The 24229-nt window shown below is 36.0% G+C and overlaps 1 protein-coding gene across 7 annotated transcripts in view; it reads right to left on the bottom strand.

The window, feature by feature from the left end:
* LOC120432191 (soluble guanylate cyclase 88E-like) overlaps positions 1 to 23955 on the bottom strand; it is a 103272-nt gene extending 79317 nt beyond the window's left edge. Inside the window, exons 1-2 of one of the 7 annotated variants that reach the window (XM_052709744.1) lie at positions 23576 to 23955; positions 18630 to 18749 (exon numbers count right to left, since the gene is read on the bottom strand). The gene's annotated coding sequence lies outside the window, so the exon portion shown is untranslated. The other 6 variants (XM_052709745.1, XM_052709747.1, XM_052709748.1 and 3 more) reach the window with 6 other exon arrangements.
* Between the last annotated feature and the right edge of the window lie 274 nt (positions 23956 to 24229).

Raw genomic sequence — 24229 nt, 5'->3', positions numbered from 1 at the left:
GTGAAATACTACGAGTCTCACTAATTTCGATTGAAACCATCGATCCTTCATCCAAATAATAGTTTGCAAGCGATTTGTTAATGAAAAATGGACTAACAATTCTTCCAGCGATAAAAAAACACCCCAAAATGGAACGCGCCTCCCTAAAGAAGACTTAACCAAGTGGACCATAAAAAATGTCCAGGTGTCACGCACCATAAATTAATGACATCCTTTCGCGATGACTCTTTTCCCCCTTTTTTTCGAGGAAAATGACCATCTTCCGTTCGATGAATGAAGCCCGTCCAAATGCTTTGCGGGGGGAATTGTCAATTCTGGCGATTACTTTTTACCTTGCGTTCAATTAGAAATTATGTCAATAGCCATCAAGGAGCGCGGACCTTGACGATTTGACTGTCCAAAACGATCCCCAGGTTGTTCACTTTCTGTGAACTTTATCACCCATCGGAAAACTTCTCCCATCTTACTTATATTTTTCTTACCAAAAGAAAAACCTGCAGCTTGAACACCTCCCCCCAGAAGAATTTGACCGTAGAAGGAAGAACGACGAAAGTAATAACATTTCATTCCACGCAGACGGGCACACGGTGCGTGAAATTTGCCAGAAAATGAAGCATTCTCCAGTGTTGGTATCTCGTTCCGCCCACACGAGCTTTACGTGAAAGTTTACCACCAGTTGAGTTTACTGGAAGTGACTTTACGGGAAATTACTGTTCGGATCATGGAGCGTTGCAGAAATTAAAACGTTTGAACTTTTCCGTGAACAGTACACACATGACAGGCTAAGAATAAAATGATTCTTTGCCAACATTTTCTTTATCCGTTGTTGATTTCCTCACAGGGGATTGAATTCGTAATCAATCAAAAACATTATATACAAAATTGTTTTGTTTAACATTCATAGGACTTTTCTCAAAATATACAAGTTTGTCATATATTTTCAACAAAGATGCTATAAAGAAATATAATAATAATTGAAAGTTAGATTATTAAGAAAATAAATTATATTCAAATTGGCGCCCAAGTCCCTAGATTCTGACAGATATTGAGGAATGCATGTAAAAAATATAAACTCAAAATTTAAATTTCAAGTCTTGTACCACCAACGGCTTTTATAGTAGAGCAGTTCTCTACGGAATCGGTCTTTTTTCTTTAATTTTAATTTTTGTATTTTTTAATCCGGCTGAAACTTTTCCGGTGCCTTCGATATGCCAAAAGTAGCCATTTTGCATCATTAGTTCGTTCATATAATTTTCCATAGAAATTTGGCAGCTGTCCATGCAAAAATGACATGTAAAAATTGAAAAATCTGTATTTTTTGAAAAAATATTTTGATCGATTTGGTGTCTTCGGCAAAGTTGTAGGTATGAATATGGACGACACTGAAAAAACATGATTTGCAAAAAACATTATTTTTTTTCTGATATGTTTTAGAGGACATCAATGCCAACTTTTCAGAAATTTCCAAATGGGCAAAAAATCTTTGACCGAGTTATGATTTTTTGAATCAATACAATTTAAAAAAAAAGTTTTCAAGTTATAGCCATTTTTAGGTAACTTTTTTTCAAAATAGTCGCAGTTATTCATTTTTTAAAATTAGTGCCCATGTTTGCCCACTTTTGAAAAAAATATTTTTGAAAGGCTGAGAAAATTCTCTATATTTTGCTTGATACGACCCTTAGTTGCTGAGATATTGCCATGCAAAGGTTTAAAAACAGGAAAATTGATGTTTTCTAAGTCTCACCCAAACAACCAACCATTTTTTAATGTCGATATCTCAGCAACTAATGGTCCGATTTACAATGTTAAAATATGAAACATTGGTGAAATTTTCCGATCTTTTCGAAAAAAATATTTTAAACCAAGACAAACATTTCAAAAGGGCGTAATATTGATATATATTATTATTTTTGGTGGTTTTTGGCATTTTCTATATGACAGACTTGATATTTCAGTCTCGAAAATATTTTTACCGGAAAGCTCGTAGAATTTCCCATAAGTTAGCCTTTGACAGCTTTTCAATTTGACTCGTTTTAATATTTACGTAAGATGATTTACTATCCAGATTTCTACCACACTGAAAAAAATAATCTGTTTTCAGTTATGAGCAATGTAATTAAGCTTATATCTGTAAGCCCATGCATCCAATTGAAAAGCTGTCAAAGGCGAAAATTCCAAAAACCACCAAAAAAGCTGTTTTTCAACATTTTTATTTTTAAAACCGCTGTAACTTCACAAGGATTGGACTTAGGACAATGGTCAATATGGAGACTTTTATGTAAAATTGTCTGGAGAATCGATTCCCACTATCGGTTTTTGAAAATTTTGACGTTTAGACCACTTTTCAAAAAAACAGTTTTAGTAAATGATTTTTGTATTTTTTTAGGAGAGACATACCATCCTGCATTTCTTTTTGTTACATTTTAGGCTATTTCCTCAAAAATTTTGACCGAAAAAAAATCGTGACTTCACCTTAAAATTTAACTTTTAAACATAAAAATTGAAAAATCCCATAGAAGTGGCGTGTATTTATCTTTCAGTGTACTTTTTAAAGAAAGCCCGTTCAATTTCCTACAAGTTTGTCTTTGACCAATTTTTGGTACGATGCAACGGCTTCGAGGTACAGTCATTTTTAAATTACAGAATACAAAAATATCTAAATAATTTACGCCCTTCTCAAACGTAATTTTAGAGTACAATTGGCTCCATGTATACAAAAATGGCTTATATAGGCCTAGGATAACATGTCTACAAAGTTTCATTGAAATCGGAGTGGGTCGGATACAAAAGTACCAGAAAAAATCACCAGAAAGTTATTATTGATCAGCACGACTGAGTGCTTCTAGCAGATGCGGCGAGTGTAGATATTATAGGTAATTTCAAATACTTAAAACTTTAAAATTCGATATCTCTGGAACGAAACATATTCCTTTCTGTCGATAAGTGATTCTTATGTAAAATTGGACGGGGAATACGATGGTGAGGTCAAATTTAAAAAATAAATAGGGCTGTTTTGAGATACGGCCATTTAAAGTTTTCAATTGCGCAATACAGGTAGAAAACATATTTTAATCTAAATTTTGATCACAGAAATGGATTCTACGTCCAATTTCCTTCAAAATTCAGTCTAAGTCCGACCCTCTAAGATTTGTAGTTCCTGAGTTATCGTCGTTTGAAGATAGGGGTTTTGCTCAAAAATCGCCAAAAAGTCGTTTTTTTGGGAGGGTACAAAATTTGAGGGGGTGGTCCGATTTGGATGAAATTCGGTATTTTTGCATGTTTTGATAGTCTCAACAGCTCTGCCAAATTTGAGCAGAATCGGAGATGGTAATTTTCAAATTTGCATTTTTTCTTGCACACTTCAGGTGGAATGACCCATATCGTGATTATTTTTATTTTTTTCGTTTCAATTTACTATTTATTGACCCTGAATTTAGATTCATCATTGAAGTCATTGCTCCAAGAGGGAATGACACCATCTACCACCTTAAGATTAAGCTACTACATTGCTATTTTTATTTGATTTGTTCCTCTTCAAACAATTGCAATTGCTCCATGTGAAATGATGAGGAAGACATCAACCACGAGATAGTTTAATCGTCATTAAAATTTAAATTCCATCTTTTCTTTATCGTCAAAAGCTCAAATTTTTCTTGTTCATTGAGAGTGTTCTGCGAGTTACCCAAAGAATTAGATAATGGTTACCCAATCTCCCCTTTCTGTATGATTCTGGAAAGTACCATAAAGTCAGATTTCAGCTCGTGCATGTTACATGTCAGTCTTGTGACAAAATCAGTTTCGAAGTTTGAAGAAAATTTCATCTTCATAATTTTGTTTGAAAAAGTTTTGGAAGAAGTTAGACGTCATTCATAAACTACGTCACGTTCCAGAAAGAGGGGGTAGGTTTGTAGCAAGCGTGTCTTTACTTGTTAAAAGTATAGTTTAAGTATATTTGCTGTTCGTTCTTAATGGATGAAGCCTTGGATGAGCTTTATTGTTATGAATTTAGAGTTAATGAAGCAAATTATTATTAATAAATTATAAATTCTCCAGTACACAGCACAGCAAAGTCGTTATGAAATCTATGTCGAAACACGACTCAGTTAATTTTCTGCTTGTTCAAGAAATGCAGATGCAAAGACATATGTATTCAGTCCTTTTGTGTGGAAAATTGTCGACTCTGAGTGGAAATCGAAATCAATACCACTTATTTTTCTTTTCCAATTTTCCCGTGAGAGTAATGTTGAGCATGAGCATGAGCATGAGAGACCACCCATGGTTGTCCTTCTCCGTTGCTGAACAGGACCGTAATATCCTATCAATACAACTGACCATACGCTTAAACGATCTAATGGTGTTTCCCTTATCAACAGCATGTATGAATGCGTTGAAAAGATAAAACATCAAGATCATTAAAACTAGATCTGAAGCAAATAGGTTACAGTCATTGGGCACCAACGGCGCCCGCCATGTCAGTTTGTAGATCTCGTGGGGATTGGGACGGGAATGTTAGTTAGCACAGGTTGCTACAAAGGGTGGGTTCTATACGATATCCACACCCCCACGTGTGCCGGAAAACTACTTCTACTTGGGATTTTGTTAGTGGGAAAGAATAAAGGCCAGGATTCATCATAAAGGATGATGATGCGACCCAATAATCAATAAATTTTGTTTAATGATGTGATGTATTATGCATTCTCAAGGCAAACAGTCGAAGGATGCGGATGAGATTATTCCCGGTTATTTGATGTTGAGTTTAGCATAAATGATTCAATCTTAAACAGCCGGCTGTGGAAAGATAAAACCAAATAAAATGCGAAAACGCGAAACCGCTCGGACCGAAAAACACACACAATCGGGGGGAAAAAAATTCGGCTTGCTGACCGCGACGCGAACCGTTCAAATTCTCCAAAGCAACTGTCATACATCCCGAAATCACCCGGGTCGAAATACACACACCATCGGGGGGAAACAAAGACGGAAACGGCAACGAAAATCCGGCTTGTTTACCGCGACGCGAACCGTTCAAATTCTCCAAAGCAACTGTCAAACATCCCGAAATCACCCGGGTCGAAATACACACACAATCGGGGGGGAAACAAAGACGGAAACGGCAACGAAAATCAGGCTTGTTGACCGCGACGCGAACCGTTCAAATTCTCCAAAGCAACTGTCAAACATCCCGAAATCACCCGGGTCGAAATACACACACAATCGGGGGGAAACAAAGACGGAAACGGCAACGAAAATCCGGCTTGTTTACCGCGACGCGAACCGTTCAAATTCTCCAAAGCAACTGTCAAACATCCCGAAATCACCCGGGTCGAAATACACACACAATCGGGGGGGAAACAAAGACGGAAACGGCAACGAAAATCAGGCTTGTTGACCGCGACGCGAACCGTTCAAATTCTCCAAAGCAACTGTCAAACATCCCGAAATCACCCGGGTCGAAATACACACACAATCGGGGGGGAAACAAAGACGGAAACGGCAACGAAAATCCGGCTTGTTTACCGCGACGCGAACCGTTCAAATTCTTCAAAGCAACTGTCAAACATCCCGAAATCACCCGGGTCGAAATACACACACAATCGGGGGGGGGAAACAAAGACGGAAACGGCAACGAAAATCCGGCTTGTTTACCGCGACGCGAACCGTTCAAATTCTCCAAAGCAACTGTCATACATCCCGAAATCACCCGAGTCGAAATACACACACCATCGGGGGGAAACAAAGACGGAAACGGCAACGAAAATCCGGCTTGTTTACCGCGACGCGAACCGTTCAAATTCTTCAAAGCAACTCAATTTTCCCGTGAGAGTAATGTTGTTTGCAAACACAGCCAATTTATTTTCTCCCTCTGTTATCAAATTTCCACGTTTGATGTTGGTATTGTTTTTGGTAATAAAAAATCATGTTACCACTTTCCTTCCTCCATCCATTTTAGCGGGGTCGGCACCTCCCATCCCAACAAAAAAAGAATGGAATTTCCACTTGGGAGAAAAATAGCAAGAATCAAAATTTGAAGCGAAAATGAATTAGCAAAGTATTGCGCATTTTGCACTTTACTAGAGTCTTGCGCAATTATTTTCATCACAGTATTTTTTCATCACAGTGCTGTTTCATCACAGTGATGACGAAAATACCCGTTGCCAAGGCAGGCTGTTAATGTTTATTTATTTTTCCAAAGTTTAGAAACCAATGAAGTGTCCAGTGCAGAGAAAGTGACTTCGATCGGGTAGTTCCAGAACCGATCCAAGGGAGACCGTTACCACGGCTTGTCCCGACTAGAAAAATATGGTCTTCGGTGCCGATATGGCGGTACTTGGTCTTCTTGCCGGATGGATCATGGACAATCAGAGGGCTTTGCTGTCTGCATTGGGGCCAGACGTCTTCACTTCTTGTTGAATCGTCTTTCCCAACATCTACTGATCTGGTGCTGCCGAGAGGGGTCCCTCCATGACGATGAAGGCCAGTAGCCTGAACCAGTAGCCAGCAACACATGAAGATCAACGCAAGATGGACGGATATTCTGAGCATTTCTGAGTTCCACCGTTGGAGAGGGCGTTCGGTAACTGTTGAATACCCTCTACCCTGGAACTCGCCCGATCTACCAATGTCATTTTTGGATATTACTGTTGACTAGTAAATTCTTCCTTGGTTTTAGTACCAACATGATTAAAATGAGATGCTTAGAGTAAGACTGATTATAACGAAAATATACCGATTTCTTTCTTCCACAATGTATTGTTTTTTATTCAGAATATTATTGAATTTACAGCCAACTCCCCAAAATTTTAATTGACCTTCACCCAAAATTGACCAGCAATCGTCCGATAAAATCATGGCTTCGAATCGTTAGAATAATGGCCGAGATGGCGGAGAGAATTATGCCATCTAGCTCATTAAAAAATAACCCGTAAAAAAAACTCTAAAGTTCCGACTACGAGAATCGAGCCAGGAACCTTTAACAGACCATCTCCATGACTTAACTGTCTCGGCCACCACAGCTTGGTGACTAAATTGTGGTCAGAAGTCGATGCATTACACTTGTTTTGTTTTGATGGTGTGATGGAAAATCAGTTTGCCAACTGTGATGAAAATTTTCCCGCAGCACTCTACTGAGGTGCAAAGTGCGCAAAGTTGACAGTTCTCAGTCCTGCAAAGCAGTGTGATGAAAAAATCTAGGCCTAGCACGATTGACACAAAACTCTAGAAATTGCTGCAAGGCGCAATATTTTGTTTTTTTTTTTTTCGGGAAAGCTGCCTAAAAGCAATGCCAATAAGGACGTAGCAAACTGTTTTAATGAAGTAGCAAAACTTTTCGGTCACTGTCAAAAAGTTGCTCTGTTCCGAACGCCACAGGGCAGCACTTTTTGGGTGGTGCAAGCTGCATCCGGAGCGGGGCATGGAAATTATAGAATTTTCATCATCAAACTGAAAGCAGATTACCCGCTTCGCCGGACGCAAACTGCAAGGGGAAACTTTGGTAAAATAATGGCATGACCTTGTTGGGAAATTTTAAAACAATAGTTAGGATTTGACTTTTAAATGAACTGTAAAAATCAAAATTTGTTGCAAAATTTCAGCTTCACGCAAGTTACAAGCCCCGGAAACTGGTCTGCAATTTACGGACATTCGATAAACTCGTCGGAATCCGGCGCACGTGCGTGGTGTGACCCCCGAGGGGGAAAACCCATTTCAAATATTAACTTGAATTGAATTATGGTTGGAGTGGAAAAATTGAATTATGACGGCACTTGTGGGAAACACATCGCACAAACATTGCACGAACCGCACGGGGATCCTATCGCCGGTTTGGTTTGGCATTCCCATGAGGTTTGCAATCAAAGTTTCACCACCACCGGAGCACCCACTTTTTCAGCAGGAAAATTATAACCTTTTCGAGATTTTCCACACACATATTTCCCACGCGCTTCGGTTACGTGGTTGAGGTTTATCCGGTGAAAACCCGGAAAGAACTTCCAGCAAAGAATCTTCATCGGACGTCTCAATAGTCTTCTTTTAAATCGACACTTTTGAGAAGGGATAACGAATCTTAAGGTTCCTTCGAAACAATTAAAATCGGTTTCCTCTAGCGAAACGGTGTACATAAATCTCCCTCATTCTACTTTGCGAATGGATTTTAAATGGTTCAATACTTGGCTGAATCGTAAAATCCAGGTAGACGACCATTCTACGAAAAGAAAACGGAAAATTATGTCTTCCGAACCGGATTCCTTTGCTGGAAAATCGCCTCACCAAAAATCTAGATTTTCAGCCTCCTTATCGAATTTCCGGAAGAAGGCGCAAATCAATTTGAGCTTTTTTATTTCTCATTCGAGATTCCGCGTCATCGCCATCCCCAAACCGGCGAAGGACAGTAAGAGGAGATCCCCAATTAACTGATCGCTTGTGGAAGATTTAATAGTGCTCCTTAATCGATTGGATGCAGCCGGGTGGAAAATGATGGCGAATCGTATCAGTATACTGGGGGGAGGAGGGTATGAAAGTTGATTTACTTGGATGGTAATAGGCGCTAAAATGGTGGCTATTTAAGGGTTAATGGTGGGCCTTCCGAGAATAAAATGATATTTTCAAAGTATATAATTCCAATGCAATTTTTTCTAATTTTTTAACACCCTTCTCCTAAAAATCTCCCCGAGAGGAGCAAGGAGCGTAAAACATTAGATCAAAAAATTTCACATAAACTCATACACGCAGAAAAATAAGGCACATTTGAATCAACAAAACATTTTGTTGATTTGAAAATCAAGATTTTTGTTGAATCAACGCTAAACGTCAAAGCAACTTTTTCAAAACAACAAAATATTTTTGTGGAATTGAGAAAATCAAGGTTTGTTTCAACGCAAAATCCGCGTTGATTATATTCAACAAAAATTTTGTTGAATCAAACCTCGTACAGGCTGATCGTACAAAATATTTTTTGCGTGTATGTATTTTGCAAATTTGTAATAGTTGTATAACTGTAACCGTAATAAATAAACCATTTTGTGATATTTTTTCTTGATTTGTTTTAAAAATATGGCTTGAAATTTCAAATTAAGATTTTGTTTTGCCTCTCCCTCGACATTGGCTGAGCTGAGGGACAAAATCTTTAGTTATAATTTATACAAGGCTTGGAAATTATTAAATATATCTTAAGGGGCTACAAACATGCAAATCTGCTAAATTGTCAAGGAAAGGAGGATAGGAGTGATTGGAAATCATTTTTTGAGTGGATACAACAAATTTTCTATGACATTAAATTTTGTGAATTTCTACATATATTAAGAAGATAAGAACTATGTAGGTAACCCCCAAGATTTACAAATCAATGAGAAACCAAAACAGATTTTTAAAAATGATTGATTCCATAAAAAAGAAGAAGATTTGTTAGCTAATCAATGCCTCTGTGCTCTGTTGTACGAACTAGATAGGAATCCAAGCAAGCTTAGAACAAGAGAGCACAGAGGCATCGTAATACTGCGAGATTTCTTTCAATGAAAATATTTTTTATTTTTGATTTGCCTGAATCCTTTCCTGAATCTTTATAAATAAAATAAAGTATCTAAAGTATTATAAATTAAATAAAGTAGACGATAACAATTTAAATGAGATAAAACAATTCTAAGCATTAATTGACAATTAACAAAATTGCAAAAAAAGACAGTTATTTTAAAATTTAATAAGATAACTTGGACAACTACACAGAAAAAAAAATCATGGTAATATTACATCTGGGGAGGGGTACATCTTTTATGTCAGAAAAAATGTGTAATTTTACCTCTGAAAATGTGTAATTTTAACACTATTCTGGTGTAATGCCGGTTTTTCAGTCTAAATTGAGGTCAAATTACATCATAAAAGAGGTAATATTCAACCTTCTATTTTTACACATTTTTTGCTGTGTTAATCAAAATAAATACATTTCTAATGTTTGGCCTGAACCTGAAAAAAAAAATATGTTTGGCATTGAAAATCAGAACAATACTTTAACAACACTTGAAAATAAACCGAAAAGTTCTATTGACTGCGAATCTGCATGCAAAACATATTATGAATGTAACAATTATAAAAATAAAATATAACCGGCTCCGTAGCTTAGTGGTTATGGCTTCTGTCTCACACACAGCAACAAATAGTGTAATTTTGGGAGGTGTAATTATAGAAGATTGAATATTACCGTTTTTATGATGTAATTTTACCTCAATTAAGACTGAAAAAAGTGACATTACACCAGAATAGAGGGTAAAATGACACATTTTCAGAGGTAACACCTTTTTTGCTGACATAAAAGATGTAGTCCCAGATGTAATATTACCATGATTTTTTTTCTGTGCAAGCAGAAGGTTCAGGGATCAAATCCCAGTCGGATCCTTTGACATTTGGGTTCAGGAATTTGAACTTTGAATATGAAAAAAAAATGAAAATAAATCAGGTGAGATTCGAACTCACACCTTTGGAATGGTGGTCTGGGACGCTAAGCAGTCAGCCATCAGAAGGTTTACATTCTGGCAGGGAATTGATCCGTAGTGTTGAAACATGTCAAAAAAAAGTTAAAAAAATGCAATCATTAATTTCCAATATATCTAAGTATTGAGCAACTTGTTTTTTTACGCAAAAAAAATTACGGTACATTGGAATTTCATAAAAGTTCAAAATATTTTCAAACGAGCCCCAAACATTTCAAAAATGATTATCATTGCAGAAAAATGCATTTCAGATTGTTTTGAGTTGATTAGACTTCTATTTCCATTAAAATGATGAAGTTTTTTGAAAAAATATGTTTTGCCCCCTGACATTTCGGACCAACTTTGAAGAATATATACGAATAATTAAATTACATGGCTAAGCAATTCTACCTTAATTTGAAAGAAAAACATATATTTTTTTGATAAAAAATATAATTTATTATAAGAAATTACTACACACTCCCTACTACCTTATGAAAACAAAACAAGCTTAAGCAAAACAAATGTTGTACAAGGTAAAACACAGTAAATAAAATCTACACCAAACTACCACAAGAATATCAATCAAGAAACCGATTGTTTGTGATCCAAACCAACTTTGTGTCACCGACTGAGACTGAGCTTTTATAATTGTTTTGCTTTATTTACTATTATTTTTCTTCCACGAAAAGTGCCCGAAAATTGACTTATAAAATCAAAATTCCTCATTAAAATCATGAAAATGGTATTTTTCCGGTTTACTTTCGAACCGTTTTTCTTTCGAACATCCACTTAGTGAGTGTTTAATGAAACTCTTTTGATGAAGATTCGCTGAAAAGGACCTTATCTTTGTTTACTCTCTCAAAATTTGCCAAAATTTTCCAAATGTTACAAAAAACGTGTGTTAATCAGGACTTTGATGGATTTTCCAAGCAATCTGGAACGTGAGTGATAACAATATAAATCACTCCGGACGCCATCAAAGAGATGGCCAAACTAATAGGGTCAATAGACTCTGGCTGTACACACAAAGAGATTACAAAGAAGATCCGGCGTATCCCGAACAAAGAAGAAGAAAACATCCCGAACCCAAACTGATTTGAACTTTGCTCGTCAATGTGTGAAAGTGTGCGTGTGTGTGTGTGTGTGCGTATAAAGAAAGAAGGGAACAACCTTCCCCGCCGTCGGAGGTCATCGTGGAGGTGAGTAAATTGAAATTAATCATCTGGATGGTACGTTGGGGTGAAAGTTACCCCGCCAAAATGTAAGAATCAAGAGATGAGATAGTGGGAGTGGAAAATTGAGCTGTGTGTGTGGGTGGGTGGAATGGTACTCTCGGATCGGGATCATTCTGGTTGGGTTGGGATTTATTGTAGGGATTCATCATTCAATCTAAATTGATGAGAAATTATTTGCAATCATCACTATCGTTTGCTGGCATTGACCGTCACGTAACATTAATTACAGAGTGATCTAGCGTGGGATTTCTTTTGATTTATTGCGAGTTTAACATTAGAGTTTTGATGAGGATATAAGATTTTATCGGTATGTGGTAGATAAAAAGAAGATATTTATTTATTAAAATTTTCAACATTCTATCCACATGCAAATATCAATCAAATCTAAGCGCTCCAAATCGTTTGTTTAGGTTTAATGTCCAATTCCCTTGATTGTTATATTTTCCATCATAAGCAATAGATTCCTCAAGCCTTAACAAATTCCCCTTCCCGGAAGACATTCCACTTGACCCGATTTCCGTGTTTGCCCAAGGAAAGCCAAGATCAGCGATTTCCGGCTGACAAATTTGCTCTCCAATTAAATTGGGCACCGCATTTGGTTTTCCCAAGCTCAGCACAACCAAATTGTATCAAATGGTGTTTTTGTAAACCAAGACTCTCGAACCAATCCCACACTTAAAACGAAATCGGCACATTCGGCACCTCCAGCATGGTGATGCTTAAGGAATACAAATTAGTTGGGTTTCCCTTTATCGTAACGCTCTGGAATTTAACTTTTTGTCTGACACTTTTCACAGGACATGAAAGGGAAAATTGTCTTGACTTTAAAAGCTTGAAACAAAAGCAAAATATTAAAAAGTAGAGATTTCTATAAATAATGGAAAAAAAACATAAAGTAATCCCAACTTTTTTATTTTATTTTGCTATTCGCTTTTGTTTCAAGCTTTTTTAAAGTCAAGACAATTTACTTTTTTTGTCTAATCAAAAGCTCTTTAAAAAAAACAACCGATTTTATTTTTGTAACATTTTTGATTCTTTTTCGAATCAGGTTAAGCACTTTCTCCTGACTCCATCCAATTCACTGATTTTCACTATTTAAACAACTTTTTTTTGAAAAACTGTTCTAATTGAGCTATTTATCACACGATTGCAGTTGAAAACGCTTTTTTAGCTGTAATTGAACGTCAAAGTGCTAAAATGGCAACATTAGAGGCACGATGGAGTTAGATGCTGTTCCCCTAGACGTCTTTTGCACTAAATTTCTCGATATTACAAACCTAGAGTCAATCCAAAAAAAATGTTTTCCCCATACAAATTCCCATAGAAAATTAAATCGCTTTGCGCAAAGTGAGGACTAAACCAATCGTTCCCAAACTTTGGGGAGTTGTTTAGGACCCCAAAAGGAACTATAAAGTAGCTGTGCCCATTAGATTTGGACAATTTTTTTTTCCATGCAACCATATTACACCCTACTGGAGCATGGTAAATTGCCAAAAAAATGTATTTACTAGTGGTATAATAAAAAAATAGAAAACCTGAAACGATTATATAAGTTGTATTTTTGAACATCGAAAATCGTATCACTATTTTCCACGATATCGTCAGTTGAAAATGACAGGTTAATTAGGTAAAAAAAAGGAATGCTCATTCTCATCGATTAAAATTCTTTATGGGGCTGTATCTCAGACAAATTTGTATTTTGAAAGTCTTCAATTCGTAAGAAAATTTCTCTACCTTTCAAAAATAATAGGAAGTGCTTTTCTTTCAAGAACTATATTAAAAATGCCAAAAAAAACAAAAATCGAAAATATATTCTTACAATAAACTATAGCCTGAGTACAAGCTTTTTTATCAAAAAAAAACTCGTTTATACGAAAGTGTTAGAAAAATTTCACTTTGAATAATTAAATCATCGGAAAATCGAATCATTTTTTTTCTTGTCTACGCTAAAGTCATTAGAAAAATTTCCCAAACCAAGATGCCGGCGGAAATGGTGGTGAATAAATATTGAAAGTTGAATTTTCAATCAAAAAGTAGATTGCAAATTCAATTCAGATTTGAAGAGTGATTTTATTAAATTTTGTCCTTGTTTCCAACTTGAAAAAAAAACCTACAACTTTGCCCAAGGCACCAAATCAATCAGAAAATTTCTTCTCAAGATACAGAAATTCTAGAATTCACATACTCTTTTTGTATTATCAGCTCTCAAAATTGCACAGAGACTTGTTCGGAAAAAATGCTACGAAATGACTTCTTTAATATAGGGAATACAAGGACAAAGTTTCATCCAATTAAAAAAATACAAGGAAAAGTCGATTTGCAAAAACGATTCTATTAATTTAAATTAAAAAATAATCTTAATTATATACTATAAATTAATTAATTTCAATTATTGTAACTTTTATGCAATGGAATTCCATATTCTACAATGTTCCTTCCGAGGTTGGTTGGTATTGAATCGATTGAAATGTCAGATGCCCTGTAATTTTCTTATGGGCTCGATAATATTTTTTTTAAGAGTCCTATGGATTATATTTTTTTTATTATATTTTTTTATTCGAAGTTGAATTTGCAATCGAAAATAACTTAAAAGGGCCCTGTTTTCAAAATAAAGCCACCGAAAGTTGGATTTGAGCGAAATATTTGCAGTTTATTGATTTTTAAAAATAATGACCATGAGTGACCATTTCTGATTTTTTTTTTTATGAAAGTTGGCTATAAAATTGTCTAAGAGACATTGAAGATTGGACCTCTGGTTGCTGAGATACAGCGGCTCAAAGAAAAAGAAACAGGAAAATTGAAGTTTTCTAAGTCTCACCCAAACAACCCTCCATATTTTCTGCTCACTGCCCATGTTCGCAAAAATGTCCCATTTTTGCAAATATGCAAAATAAGCAGACTGAGAAAAACGCAAGGCAAATTTGTCTCACACATATGGCTACATTAATTTCCAAAGCAATTCAAAATATTAGGCTTCCTTTATGTTAAAACGAAAATTTAAGTAAAGTATATAAAACATCTTTCTTTGCTTTGTTTCAAACATCCAACCACAGCTTCCTTCCGTCAAAATCCCCTTCTTGTAACAGCGTCTACTCTAACTCAAACAATCTGAAAACCGATTTGCTTGTTATTTTCAGCCAGTCATACAAACAGCACACACACACAAAGGGAGAGACACACGTTCACGCAACATGTACTCTGATACACTCAACCATCTTTCATTCTTCATGAATGACTGACGAATGTTGTTCACCTTAAGCACACTCATACACTTTATTATGATGCTCTGAAAGCTTCTTCTGCAAAGTAAGCTGAAAGGAACCACCTCAAAGGGAGTTGGGCGATGGAGTAAAATAGACGAAGAAAAAAGCACTGCCTTGGTGTGGGGGAAAATCTCTCAACCAAAATCGCTAACATGATGTGAATATTATTAAGTTTATTCCCTTTTATGCTCGCTGCTTAGGGCTGCTAAGGACTCGCTGCCTCTGTCCTCCGACCTCCGCCACGTGTGAGGACGCGTGGTGCAAAATCGTTCAAATTTGACACGTTATCCCTTTTTCTGATCCCTTAACCTTACACGCGACGTTATGAATATCTCACGTCTCACCGACATTTGTTTGCATAAAAGTGGGCCAACCACGTGTAGCCTAAAAATAACGAAGGAATTCCGGAGAAGGGCCCGAAAAAAAACGCGACATCTACACCTCGCCGGCGGAAATTCGCAGGGTGGAAAAGTTCCACTCCACGCAACCGGAATGACGAGCCGGCGCGATGACGGATTTGTGTGCTTTTCCGCCGTGTACGTGGGTGGCAAGATCTGGGCAATCAAAACACAAGCCGTCGCCGTCGCCGCCACATCTCTTTTCATCTCACTTTCATCGATACACGTCACAACGACGGAACCCACGTTAATTTGCCAATTTATGGTGGATTGAAAAAGGGTGGATGAAAAAAGGGATTCAAATAAATCTATTTTATTCAAATTTTATTGTCATTTATCATCAATACTAACTTTACTGAGAAATTATTTTAGTACCACTTGTTGAAGTTTCACTTATAATTCAATTATGCAATGTACTCCAATTTGCTAACCCTATCGTAAGCTAATCAGAACAAATTAAAAGATTTCAACTCTTTTGGATTATTTCTTCTCATGTTTTTAGCATTCTGAAATTGTTTAATTTTTATTACATATTACATACATATATTATTTTACATAAGTTTGATTTTGCTGCAATGAAAATCAGCTCAATAGTTTTAATGATATCGGGAATAACTTAATACCGATTGAGCAATTCCATCCAAAAAAAATCCTGGTGCTTTTGTACCCGACCCTCTCCGATTTCAATGAATCTTTCTAATTTGTGTACATGGAGCCAGTTGCACTCGAAGATGACATTTGAAAAGAGTGGAAGTTATTTAAATCTTTTTGTATTTCGTAAATTACTGTATCTCGAATCCGTTGCATCTTAGCAAAAAGTGTTCAAACACAAAGTTATAGAAAATTGGACGGGCTTTCTGAAAAAAACCCCACTTCTATGAGATTTTTTGATTTTGAAGTTTAAATGTTAAGGTTTGTCCATAGGTTGTCTTCCATATTAAAGTTCGACTGTATTAATGCTTCTGTAATTTTCTAATTCAGAAAGAGTAAAATTAAACTTGCAATAATGTCAAAAACTGTAACCTCTAAGTTGGGGAGCCCAGAGTTTTCCTTTAACCCTCTACTGCCCAAAATTTTTTTTCGAAATTTTTTATTTTTCCAGTGTTCAGGAGGTCATTTTAAGCAACTTTTGTTGTACAAAAAACTTTACTTCTCTTGTTTCATATTTTTCTTGTTTTATTTTTAGTATTTTGATTTGCATTTATCTTGTTTAGTCTATGTTTGTTTTTGGTAGTATTTGGCCTATTCTACCACCTAATATAATTACATTCTGCCTATCTAATTTTTTCACGTTTTTACAGTAACTTTTTCAATTTTTTGCTTGTTTTTCACATTTTCTACTATAGAACGGCACCATTATCATTTAAATTGTAAAAAAAATGCGTAGAGACATAGTCTGGGGTACTTCAAAAATTATTGCATACTTCTTTTTGCTGAAAATATAGGAAATGTTAGTAAAAAACACAGCCAAAGTTGACCCTTGAAAAAATTACATTTTTTAAAACATTGTCAAAGTCACATAAAACAAGTTAAACTTTCAACCCATAAAATTTCAAAAAATTCAAGAGTTCTTCTTTCCAATGCTTTTTACAGATCAAAAATTGGTTGAATTGGATTTTTGGCGATTTTTTAGATCGGAGCCCGTCTAAAGGCGGGGTTAGGTTGTAGAGGATTAAAAGTAATTTGCAAAACTGAAATAGTTAAAGTTAAATTATCTCCTCTACTTCAAGTAAATTTCCTCTTTTGAAGGCAATAAATCAATTCTACAGTTTTATTTGAAAATGAACTTCGATATGTTTTGCATTGAAACCAAAATTTAATTATTATTTTTGAACAAAAGTCTTGCATTGCATTCTTTGTAAAATGATGGTTTGCCAGTTGCGAATGTTTTTTTTCGTAGCTTCTGTAAATTTAAATGCACTGAAAATGTACAGTCGACTTAGAGCAAAATTAGCAAATTTTGCTTATATTTATTATTAATAATCTTTTTTTTTTGTTAACGTTAGGACAAGCATCTTTTAACAAGGTTATGTCTATCATTTCTGAGTCCCAAAAAGCTCTAGAAATGATCTTGTCAATGCAGATTTTGAAAACTTTTACAATAAGTAAATAGAATAGCCCAACGTAACGATAAGGTTACCTGCTCTAATTTTTCATCGACTTTGACTAAATGTACCTCATTAAATTCATAAACATGTAATACATGTTTTACTTTGTAACTTTTCTTTCAAATAACTCCCAATATTCCTAAAATTCAACATTTGTGAAAAGATTAAAAAATCCTTTATTTGATTAAAACCAGATACACTAGCATAATGCAATGTATTTTGAATAGTTAACAATCGATTTGACAAGTTTTTTCAATGTCAATTATTTTTAGTTAACCACCTACTGCCCAATTTTTTCGGATTTTTTTTTTTATTTTTCCGTGTTCAGGAGGTCATTTTGAGCAACTTTTGTTCTACGAAAAACTTCACTTCTCTTGTTTTATGTTTTTCTTGTTTCATTTTTAGTATTATAATTTGCATTTATCTTGTTTAGTTTATGTTTGTTTTTGGTAGTTTTTGGCCTATTCTACCACCTCCTATCGTTACATTTTGCCTATCTATTTTTTTTCATGTTTTTACAGTAACTTTTTCAATTTTTTGCTTGTTTTTTCACATTTTATGCTATAAAATGCTGCTATAAAAACACAGCCAAAGTTGACCCCTTCAAAAAGGACATTTTTTTAAACATTGGCAAAGTCACATAAAACAAGTAAAACTTCTAACCCATAAATTTTCTAAAATTTTAAGAGTTCTTCTTTCCAAAGCTTTTTAAAGATCGAAAATTGGTTGAAAATTGATTTTTGGCGTTTTTTTAATCGAAGGCCGTCTAAAAGCGGGGTTGGGTTGGGTTGTAGAGGGTAAATTTTATTCAGGTAAATTTTGAGAGGAAAAATAAAATTAGCAATGGCCTAAGAACACTTTTTTAAGAACTTGTTTTAAGTTTTCCTAAAATGTATTTATGTTAAAATAATTATTTTTTTTAAGTCAGTTTAAGCCATGCATTTGAAAAAATCAGAATTTCATATTTAAAGTTGCATATTTTAAATTGCAGATAAGAAACACACAAAAACTTAATTTAATATTTAAGTTGAATAAATGAAAGAATGCAATCGATTTTAATGAAAAGTTTTTAGTATATTGATACGCTTTATATATGAACAATTTTTTTTGTTGACTTCTTTCGATTGTAACACATTTTTTTATAATTTTTATAATGATTACATACCTGATATCGACGACCAACAATGTCAGTTGTTTAAACACCGTTCTTTCAATAAGTTGTCACTCAATAATTCTTAATTCTACTTTGAATAAGTCTCCAGCAAATTCACTAATGTTGATCTTCCTGTTAAAATACAAATAAAATCAACTCACTTTGAAACATTCAACAACACAATATCCACTTGCGATGTTTCTTTCCAAGACACAAAGTCCGCAATCGATCACTTCAAGTGCGCTAATCATCAATTAACCGTCCACCCAAAAAAAAAAACATCCACCAAAGCTTCAAATTTGTTCCAACCCTTAAATACCACAAACACTGTCCACAGTTTTCCCCCCAGGAAGAGGCGGCTTCTTCCAGAACCAGACCGGACGGGACACCAACGAAGACTGACCAGTGGCGACCGGTGACACCTAGGCCGGACCGACGACGACGGCTCGTGTGTCATCTTGTCGCGTGCCGGCCGTCCCCGCAGCCCGAACGGCCCGAAAAGTACGCGCGCGAATTGATTAAAAGTGATGGAATAATGCGCGCCACATACTAATTTACAGCTCTGGTGAAGACGGTGGAGTCGACTGGAAATACATGCAAGCAGTTTCTTAAGAACACAGCGATGTGAAAACACCAACTAACAAGATTTCAATGGAGGATTAGTGTGGTTCGCTCCTTGTACATATTGCATGCAATTTCTGGATTGTATGCAAGTGTGACGAACCGCCCTAATTCTCCATACAAACTTTGAGAAAAACCAATCAGCTCTATCTACATATTTCTCAAAAATTCAAAGTGCACATGTTTCTGGGGACCCTAAATTTCGAGCTGAGCCTGCGCAGTCATTTTTGTCAATTTTCGTAGCTCAGTGAAATCATTTACTAAAGTTTTTAACTGGCCTTATTCTTAGCAAAAAAAACCTTTGCACCACCCTCAGGCATAGTTCTTGGCTCTTCACTAATTGGAACACCCTCGCTCGGCAATCAATGGTATTAACTTTTGGAGTTATGAACACAGACAATAAACGTACAAGTGAGAATTAATTCGTCAAATTATTGTGTAAGATCATTTAACAAAAAAAATAAAATAAAATGCTTTATTTATCAGCCTATCAAGAGCACGACGACCAATTTAAATCAAGTTGTAAGATTTAAACCATCGAAAAAAAATGTCTTGTAAATTTTCTTGTCTCTGGTGCAAGTACACGTGCAAAATCGCGCTCCCCAGTGGAAAGTGAAGGAGACGCATGGTGGTGTGAGTTTTGTTGACATTTTTCTACACGCTCTCTATTGCGTTCGCAATTCATGGACCAATATTCGTACGACGATAAAGTGATAGTTCGGTGCTTGTATGAGTGCGTGAATGATTGGAACTCAATTAATGGCAATCAGTCTACGCGCGAGACTCGTTAAGAGTATTTTTGAGTTATTAGCGCCACGCGTTTATTTGTGAAGTGTGGAGTTTGAAATAAATATATTCTTATGTTTCTTATAGAAAAGGAAGTGTAATGCGAAATTTAATCACTTGAATATCAATTTAAATAAACTCTCCAGAATTCTTGACAAACACACAAAAAATAGTTAATAGTTTTGTGTAAGAAAACTTCGTTATTTTACGATTTGCCATTTAGATCAAGGTAATGGTACAAAAGCAGATAATCGTCAAACATCTTTTTTATCGAAAACTCAAGCTGAAAAATAGATTAAATTTGGCGAAGACTTCGGATTAGAACTTCCAATTTCCCGGGGTTACAAAAATCCCGGAAAACGGGAATTTTCCAACAAATTCCCCGGGAGTTCCCAGAAGATTTTAAATTTATTGAATTTAAAATCAATTTGCAAAGAAATGGAAGAGATATTTTTGTTGAGAAATACTATCTTTTTATCAAATTATTTCCACCACCATTAAATTGCTTTTAAATTTGTTTGAGCGAATTTGATTAAGATTAATATCACTCAAACGCTCGGGTAGTTATTTGACCCCTATTTTTTTCTTAAAAATTTCATAACTTTTGGTAGAATTGACCAATTTGGATGCTTCCGGTTGCAAATGATCCAGATATGGTCCACTTTTACCGGAGATATTCCGGATTCCGTTGGGGTACCTCGGCCCTGCTATATGGGACTTTGGTCAATATAACAAAATCTATTTCACAGAACAATGCCGGAAATGATGCAAAACTTTAAGATATCATTCTAATACATCATCCTGCAAAAATAATTGACATGGTCAAGACCTTTGGCCACCGGAACAGGTTCCAACCGGAAACGGTTCACTGAGCTGATGTTGATTGGTGCCCAACTGGAACCGGCTCCGGTGCCCCGTATGACTTAACCATGTCAATTATTTTTGCAGGATGATGTATTAGAATAATGTCTTGAAGTTTTGCATCATTTCCGGCATTGTTCTGTGAAATAGATTTTGTTATATTGACCAAAGTCCCATATAGCAGGGCCGAGGTACCCCAACGGAATCCGGAATATCTCCGGTAAAAGTGGACCATATTTGTCCCCCATCTGACAGTTAAAAATATAGACAAATCTGGATCATTTGCAACCAGAAGCATCCAAATTGGTCAATTCTACCAAAAGTTATGAAATTTTTAAGAAAAAAAAATAGGGTCAAATAACTACCCGAGCGTTTGAGTGATATTGACACATAAAGTTGAAATGAAAAAAATATAAAGCTAAACATTTAAAATTTCAATGGAAACAGAAGTTTAATCAACTGCAAACAATATTAAATGCCCTAAATAATAAAAAAAAATATAATTATTGAAATAACAAGGCAAATAATTTGCATTGGAAAAGTGTTCTAAAATGCATTTTACACCAGTTCAGTTGTTTTGCAGACATTTGTTTTCAAAAAATGTAAGATTTGACAAAAACAAAAATTTTAGCGAAAAAACTGCGATTTTGCGATAATAAACATCAAAAAAATTTCAAAAATTAAAAAGGTTTTAAAAAATTAACCCAAAAATGCTGAAAATGATTATAAACGCAGGAGAATGTATTTTAAATTGTTTTCAGCTGATTCCACTCAAATTTCCATGGAAAATTTGAAATAAAAAAAATTTTTTTTTGCCCCCTGATTTTTCGGGCCAACTTTGAAAGGGGGGGGGAGACAAAAACTTTAAATAAAATTTGTACCAGCCTAATTGAATTGCAAAAATTGTGTCCATGTAATGGAAAAAAATAATAGCCAACCTCCTGTGGCCGAATGGTTACGGGTTTCGCCTCATAAGCGGAAAGTCATGGGTTCTTCTCAGGGTGGCAGCCTTAGGTTTAAGTTCAGAGGTAGCAGCAACCGTATGAGTATAAAACGGTTGCTTCACGTGCTCTTCTAGCATGTGATCGATCTTGGGATATTCCTTTGCGCCTCTTCCCAAAATACTTTCCTCGTGTCTTCGCATGTAAATAATGCCCAGCCGATCGGTATTGCACTGCAGTCCAGTCGCAGATCAGAGCAAAGGGAACACCGCAAGAGTAGCACCGCAAAAAGACAATTGTCTTTACAAGACCCCGCGCGGCAAATAATAGCTGCTGGGAAGAGCTTGAAAAATGACACGAAAAAATTGTCACCGCGGTTCTAGCGATACATAGCGCACAAGGCACAAGGAATGGAGTTTACAGCATCTGGATGGAACAGCACTTTTCCTCTCAATAGGAACTGTGTTATAGATCTGGAAATGCTTAATAACAGTAAAAATGGGTAACACGATACAATAGTCCTCGTAATCAGGATTCCGTGTCTTAATACTCAAACAGAAAAAAAAAAAATGGAAAAATAATTTTGCAAAAAAAAATATTTTTTCTTTTATGACTTTGAAACTAGGAGCTAGGACTCTAAGTTGCAAAAATAGTTTTCTTTAAAGTGTTAATTTTTCTACTGACAAACATATTGGCAACTTTTGGTGCGATTTTCAATGTTTATAAAACGTTTGTGAAATTGGTTTCTTGGTTCTTTGATCACAGTCGAATCAACTTTCCCTTAGCACTACTCATCAATTTTCGTCTAAATAATACAAGTAGCATAAGTATTTGGTAATAACAAACATATTTTTATACAACACTTTTAAAAGCTCATTAATTAGTGCCAGGTTGATTTAAATTTCCCTCGAGACATTTTTAGCATTTCTCACGCTTGTTTCACTCAACCATAAAACGCACACATTTAGGGTAAACGATGCTCAATTTGGCAAAGATTGGAATTTTAAGCAGACAATTTTGATGAAACTCGTATGTTTAAAAGGGATCATTCACGACAAACCTTGAAACTCAAATCATGAAATTCACAATTCATCACCCTTATCAACAAAAAATAAAAACGCTCTAAATTGGGTACTAAAGCCCTATGTAAATTGTTATGTACAACGGTAAAAAACACGATTAAAAACCATTTCTGATCACTTTTTTTTCATTTTAATGCAATTTTTTTTATTGACAAGACAACATTTTTTCGATGGATCAACTATGGTCCCCTTGGAACGAGCTGTCAAGTAGGAGCTTTTCTGTCAAGAAGGACCGCGAGGTTAATTTTTCAAAATTGATTTAAAAATCCATTTTAAACTCTTTGTGGTCGTACAAAGGGTCATTGTACTCAGAAAAATAAGCTTTATCGCTGTAAACAATAATATCAGCAATCTAAGCTTCATTTTAGGACCCAATTTACCGCTAAAAAACTCCACCGCTCCTCTTCACAGCTGCTAATTTGTTTATGCTTACTTTACGCGCACTCTTTTCCGTCAATCAACACTCACGCAGAATAACCATCTGGCCTGTATACGCGGCCTGTTCCGATTAGGTGTTCCCTCGGGCCACCAACACTCAATGAATCAACTTCACGTCGAAGTCCGTCACACTTCACTCGCCCTCCCCATTCTCTCTGCACCTATTTTCGTCCTATCGGAAAAGTAAACATTACTCCCAGCTCTCCCACCTTTTCTCTCCCTCCTTTACCCTTTAGCTTCAAAGTCAACTCCACTTTCCACGGTAGCGCCTTCTCGCACGGAGATTTTCTTTTCGCAAATCGACCACTAACTCTTCTTCGGGGCCTTCTTATTTTGTCGTTCTAGTCACCTTGCCCGCTCGTAAATCATTCTTGCCTTCCTCTCAACAAAAAAAAACGGTAGTAAATGTTTGGCTTTTCCTCAGATTCGACGAAGATCCGCACAGCATCCACTTGCTGTCACCAGGCGCAACCAGCAATGTGTCATCTTGCACAAGGGCAATCCCGTTTTGTAATGTTGCTCCCCACGGTTCGGTCGGGACACGAGACACGGACCGAGAACCGGACGACCGAGAGATTCAACCTAAACTGCCCGAGATAAATGGCAACGGTTCACGAAGATGTGCGGCCGAGCCGAGAGTGTGTGTGACATTGGTGCGATAAAAGCGCCACCCGCCGAGGAGTGATAGTAGACAAGAGAGAAAGAGAGAACCAACAACGTATCCGCTCTCCGATGTGGTGCCAGACGACCCCCCTTCCGTTTCCTCCAGGAGCAGGCAGGCTAAAGATGGTGTGGTCGAAGGGAGCTGAAGGAAATTCGACAGAATTGCAAATGTCAGGATTAATTGGACCATGCACTCGATTGTCAATCCAGAGATCGCTGG

Source organism: Culex pipiens, chromosome 3 (assembly GCF_016801865.2).
Source record: "Culex pipiens pallens isolate TS chromosome 3, TS_CPP_V2, whole genome shotgun sequence".
Taxonomy (NCBI): Eukaryota; Metazoa; Arthropoda; class Insecta; order Diptera; family Culicidae; genus Culex; species Culex pipiens.
The sequence above is the reverse complement of the archived record's forward strand: the minus strand, read 5'-3'. Positions and strand labels throughout refer to the sequence as shown.